This window comes from Rutidosis leptorrhynchoides, chromosome 2, assembly GCF_046630445.1.
Source record: "Rutidosis leptorrhynchoides isolate AG116_Rl617_1_P2 chromosome 2, CSIRO_AGI_Rlap_v1, whole genome shotgun sequence".
NCBI classification, from domain to species: Eukaryota; Viridiplantae; Streptophyta; class Magnoliopsida; order Asterales; family Asteraceae; genus Rutidosis; species Rutidosis leptorrhynchoides.
Window position 1 is genome coordinate 544,694,432 of NC_092334.1, and position 6,838 is coordinate 544,701,269.

Below are 6,838 nucleotides of genomic sequence, written 5' to 3' on the forward strand. Positions count from 1 at the left end.
ACGATGCGTACGCACTACCGTGGTCAGCATTCAAGCACTTGATGAACGAGAAGTACCGTCCCAGAATTGAGGTCAATAAGCTCAAGACAGAACTTAGAGGGTTACGAACCCAAGGATTTGATATTACCACGTACGAAAGACGATTCACAGAATTGTGCCTATTGTGTCCGGGAGCATTCGAAGATGAGGAAGAGAAGATCGACGCGTTTGTGAAAGGATTACCGGAAAGAATCCAAGAAGATATAAGTTCACACGAGCCCGCCTCCATACAACAGGCATGTAGAATGGCTCACAAACTAGTGAACCAGATTGAAGAAAGAATTAAAGAACAGACTGCTGAAGAGGTCAATGTGAAGCAAGTCAAAAGAAAGTAGGAGGAAAACGGTGATAAGAATCACCAATACAACAACAACAGCAATTACAACAATAATCGCAACAATTATCCCAACAATCGCAACATCAATCGCAACTACAACAAACGGCCCAACAACAACAACAACAACAACAACAACAACAACAACAACAACAACAACAACAACAACAACAGCAACTACAACAATCATCCCAACAACAATAATAACCGCAACAACAACAACAACAATTAGAAGCAGCTATGCCAAAGGTGTGAAAAGTATCACTCGAGGTTCTGCACCAAATTTTGCAACAAGTGTAAAAGAAATGGTCATAGCGCGGCGAAGTGTGAGGTCTACGGACCAGGGGTTAATAGAACGAAAGGAACAAATGGTGTCGGAACGAGTAATGGCGGAGCAAGTAGTGTCGGAGCAAGTTATGCCAATGTAGTTTGTTATAAATGTGGAAAACCGGGCCACATTATTAGAAATTGCCCGAACCAGGAGAACACGAATGGACAAGGCCGCGGAAGAGTTTTCAATATTAATGCGGCAGAGGCACAGGAAGACCCAGAGCTTGTTACGGGTACGTTTCTTATTGACAATAAATCTGCTTACGTTTTATTTGATTCGGGTGCGGATAGAAGCTATATGAGTAGAGATTTTTGTGCTAAATTAAGTTGTCCATTGACGCCTTTGGATAGTAAATTTTTACTCGAATTAGCAAATGGTAAATTAATTTCAGCAGATAATATATGTCGGAATCGAGAAATTAAACTGGTTAGCGAAACATTTAAGATTGATTTGATACCAGTAGAGTTAGGGAGTTTTGATGTGATAATCGGTATGGACTGGTTGAAAGAAGTGAAAGCAGAGATCGTTTGTTACAAAAATGCAATTCGCATTATACGAGAAAAAGGAAAACCCTTAATGGTGTACGGAGAAAAGGGCAACACGAAGCTACATCTTATTAGTAATTTGAAGGCACAAAAACTAATAAGAAAAGGTTGCTATGCTGTTCTAGCACACGTCGAGAAAGTACAAACTGAAGAAAAGAGCATCAATGATGTTCCCATTGCAAAAGAATTTCCCGATGTATTTCCGAAAGAATTACCGGGATTACCCCCACATCGATCCGTTGAATTTCAAATAGATCTTGTACCAGGAGCTGCACCAATAGTGTAGTGACCCGAACTTTTCCATGTTTATATATATTAATTGAGATTGATATTTACATGATTAAATGTTTCCAACATGTTAAGCAATCAAATTTGTTAAGACTTGATTAATTGAAATATGTTTCATATAGACAATTGACCACCCAAGTTAACCGGTGATTCACGAACATTAAAACTTGTAAAAACTATATGATGACATATATATGGATATATATATAGTTAACATGATACTATGATAAGTAAACATATCATTAAGTATATTAACAATGAACTACATATGTAAAAACAAGACTACTAACTTAATGATTTTTAAACGAGACATATATGTAACGATTATCGTTGTAAAGACATTTAATGTATATATATCATATTAAGAGATATTCATACATGATAATATCATGATAATATAATAATTTAAAATCTCATTTGATATTATAAACATTGGGTTAACAACATTTAACAAGATCGTTAACCTAAAGGTTTCAAAACAACACTTACATGTAATGACTAACGATGACTTAACGACTCAGTTAAAATGTATATACATGTAGTGTTTTAATATGTATTTATACACTTTTGAAAGACTTCAATACACTTATCAAAATACTTCTACTTAACAAAAATGCTTACAATTACATCCTCATTCAGTTTCATCAACAATTCTACTCGTATGCACCCGTATTCGTACTCGTACAATACACAGCTTTTAGATGTATGTACTATTGGTATATACACTCCAATGATCAGCTATTAGCAGCCCATGTGAGTCACCTAACACATGTGGGAACCATCATTTGGCAACTAGCATGAAATATCTCATAAAATTACAAAAATATGAGTAATCATTCATGACTTATTTACATGAAAACAAAATTACATATCCTTTATATCTAATCCATACACCAACGACCAAAAACACCTACAAACACTTTCATTCTTCAATTTTCTTCATCTAATTGATCTCTCTCAAGTTCTATCTTCAAGTTCTAAGTGTTCTTCATATATTCTACAAGTTCTAGTTACATAAAATCAAGAATACTTTCAAGTTTGCTAGCTCACTTCCAATCTTGTAAGGTGATCATCCAACCTCAATAAATCTTTGTTTCTTACAGTAGGTTATCATTCTAATACAAGGTAATAATCATATTCAAACTTTGGTTCAATTTCTGTAACTATAACAGTCTTATTTCAAGTGATGATCTTACTTGAACTTGTTTTCGTGTCATGATTCTGCTTCAAGAACTTCGAGCCATCCAAGGATCCGTTGAAGCTAGATCCATTTTTCTATTTTCCAGTAGGTTTATCCAAGGAACTTAAGGTAGTAATGATGTTCATAACATCATTCGATTCATACATATAAAGCTATCTTATTCGAAGGTTTAAACTTGTAATCACTAGAACATAGTTTAGTTAATTCTAAACTTGTTCGCAAACAAAAGTTAATCCTTCTAACTTGACTTTTAAAATCAACTAAACACATGTTCTATATCTATATGATATGCTAACTTAATGATTTAAAACCTGGAGACACGAAAAACACCGTAAAACCGGATTTACGCCGTCGTAGTAACACCGCGGGCTGTTTTGGGTTAGTTAATTAAAAACTATGATAAACTTTGATTTAAAAGTTGTTATTCTGAGAAAATGATTTTTATTATGAACATGAAACTATATCCAAAAATTATAGTTAAACTCAAAGTGGAAGTATGTTTTCTAAAATGGTCATCTAGACGTCGTTCTTTCGACTTAAATGACTACCTTTACAAAAACGACTTGTAACTTATTTTTCCGACAATAAACCTATACTTTTTCTGTTTATATTCATAAAATAGAGTTCAATATGAAACCATAGCAATTTGATTCACTCAAAACGGATTTAAAATGAAGAAGTTATGGGTAAAACAAGATTGGATAAATTTTCTCATTTTAGCTACGTGAAAATTGGTAACAAATCTATTCCAACCATAACTTAATCATCTTGTATTGTATATTATGTAATCTTGAGATACCATAGACACGTATACAATGTTTCGACCTATCATGTCGACACATCTATATATATTTCGGAACAACCATAGACACTCTATATGTGAATGTTGGAGTTAGCTATACAGGGTTGAGGTTGATTCCAAAATATATATAGTTTGAGTTGTGATCAATACTGAGATACGTATACACTGGGTCGTGGATTGATTCAAGATAATATTTATCGATTTATTTCTTTACATCTAACTGTGGACAACTAGTTGTAGGTTACTAACGAGGACAGCTGACTTAATAAACTTAAAACATCAAAATATATTAAAAGTGTTGTAAATATATTTTGAACATACTTTGATATATATGTATATATTGTTATAGATTCGTGAATCAACCAGTGGCCAAGTCTTACTTCTCGACGAAGTAAAAATCTGTGAAAGTGAGTTATAGTCCCACTTTTAAAATCTAATATTTTTGGGATGAGAATACATGCAGGTTTTATAAATGATTTACAAAATAGACACAAGTACGTGAAACTACATTCTATGGTTGAATTATCGAAATCGAATATGCCCCTTTTTATTAAGTCTGGTAATCTAAGAATTAGGGAACAGACACCCTAATTGACGCGAATCCTAAAGATAGATCTATTGGGCCTAACAAACCCCATCCAAAGTACCGGATGCTTTAGTACTTCGAAATTTATATCATATCCGAAGGGTGTCCCGGAATGATGGGGATATTCTTATATATGCATCTTGTTAATGTCGGTTACCAGGTGTTCACCATATGAATGATTTTTATCTCTATGTATGGGATGTGTATTGAAATATGAAATCTTGTGGTCTATTTTTATGATTTGATATATATAGGTTAAACCTATAAGTCACCAACATTTTTGTTGACGTTTTAAGCATGTTTATTCTCAGGTGATTATTAAGAGCTTCTGCTGTCGCATACTTAAATAAGGACGAGATTTGGAGTCCATGCTTGTATGATATTGTGTAAAAACTGCATTCAAGAAACTTATTTTGTTGTAACATATTTGTATTGTAAACCATTATGTAATGGTCGTGTGTAAACAGGATATTTTAGATTATCATTATTTGATAATCTACGTACAGCTTTTTAAACCTTTATTGATGAAATAAAGGTTATGGTTTGTTTTAAAATGAATGCAGTCTTTGAAAAACGTCTCATATAGAGGTCAAAACCTCGCAACGAAATCAATTAATATGGAACGTTTTTAATCAATAAGAACGGGACATTTCAAATAGCTCGTGCTCCTTACAGACTCGCACCCAGTGAGATGAAAGAACTACAAAGCCAATTACAAGAACTTTTAGAGCGTGGTTTCATTCGACCAAGCACATCACCGTGGGGAGCTCCTGTTTTGTTTGTCAAGAAGAAAGATGGTACATTCAGGTTGTGTATCGACTACCGAGAGTTGAACAAACTTACCATCAAGAACCGCTACCCACTACCGAGAATCGATGACTTATTTGATCAACTACAAGGCTCGTCTATTTATTCAAAGATTGACTTACATTCCGGGTATCATCAAATGCGGGTGAAAGAAGATGATATTCCAAAGACTGCTTTCAGAACACGTTACGGTCATTACGAGTTTATGGTCATGCCGTTTGGTTTAACTAATGCACCAGCTGTGTTCATGGACCTTATGAACCGAGTGTGTGGACCATACCTTGACAAGTTTGTCATTGTTTTCATTGATGACATACTTATTTACTCAAAGAATGACCAAGAACACGGTGAACATTTGAGAAAGGTGTTAGAAGTATTGAGGAAGGAAGAATTGTACGCTAAGTTTTCAAAGTGTGCATTTTGGTTGGAAGAAGTTTAATTCCTTGGTCACATAGTGAACAAAGAAGGTATTAAGGTGGATCCGGCAAAGATAGAAACTGTTGAAAAGTGGGAAACCCCGAAAACTCCGAAACACATACGCCAGTTTTTAGGACTAGCTGGTTACTACAGAAGGTTCATCCAAGACTTTTCCAGAATAGCAAAACCCTTGATTGTATTAACGCATAAAGGGAAGAAATTTGAATGGAATGATGAACAAGAGAAAGCGTTTTAGTTATTGAAGAAAAAGCTAACTACGGCACCTATATTGTCATTGCCTGAAGGGAATGATGATTTTGTGATTTATTGTGACGCATCAAAGCAAGGTCTCGGTTGTGTATTAATGCAACAAACGAAGGTGATTGCTTATGCGTCTAGACAATTGAAGATTCACGAACAAAATTATACGACGCATGATTTGGAATTAGGTGCGGTTGTTTTTGCATTAAAGACTTGGAGGCACTACTTATATGGGGTCAAAAGTATTATATATACCAACCACAAAAGTCTTCAGCATATATTTAATCAGAAACAACTGAATATGAGGTAGCGTAGGTGGATTGAATTGTTGAATGATTACGACTTTGAGATTCATTACCACCCGGGGAAGGCAAATGTGGTAGCCGATGCCTTGAGCAGGAAGGACAGAGAACCCATTCGAGTAAAATCTATGAATATAATGATTCATAATAACCTTACTACTCAAATAAAGGAGGCGCAACAAGGAGTTTTAAAAGAGGGAAATTTAAAGGATGAAATACCCAAAGGATCGGAGAAGCATCTTAATATTCGGGAAGACGGAACCCGGTATAGGGCTGAAAGGATTTGGGTACCAAAATTTGGAGATATGAGAGAAATGGTACTTAGAGAAGCTCATAAAACCAGATACTCAATACATCCTGGAACGGGGAAGATGTACAAGGATCTCAAGAAATATTTTTGGTGGCCGGGTATGAAAGCCGATGTTGCTAAATACGTAGGAGAATGTTTGACGTGTTCTAAGGTCAAAGCTGAGCATCAGAAACCATCAGGTCTACTTTAATAACCCGAAATCCCGGAATAGAAATGGGAAAACATTACCATGGATTTCATCACTAAATTGCCAAGGACTGCAAGTGGTTATGATACTATTTGGGTAATAGTTGATCATCTCACCAAGTCAGCACACTTCCTGCCTATAACAGAAGATGACAAGATGGAGAAGTTAGCATGACTGTATTTGAAGGAAGTCGTCTCCAGACATGGAATACCAATCTCTATTATCTCTGATAGGGATGGCAGATTTATTTCAAGATTCTGGCAGACATTACAGCAAGCATTAGGAACTCGTCTAGACATGAGTACTGCCTATCATCCACAAACTGATGGGCAGAGCGAAAGGACGATACAAACGCTTGAAGACATGCTACGAGCATGTGTTATTGATTTCGAAAACAGTTGGGATCGACATCTACCGTTAGCAGAATT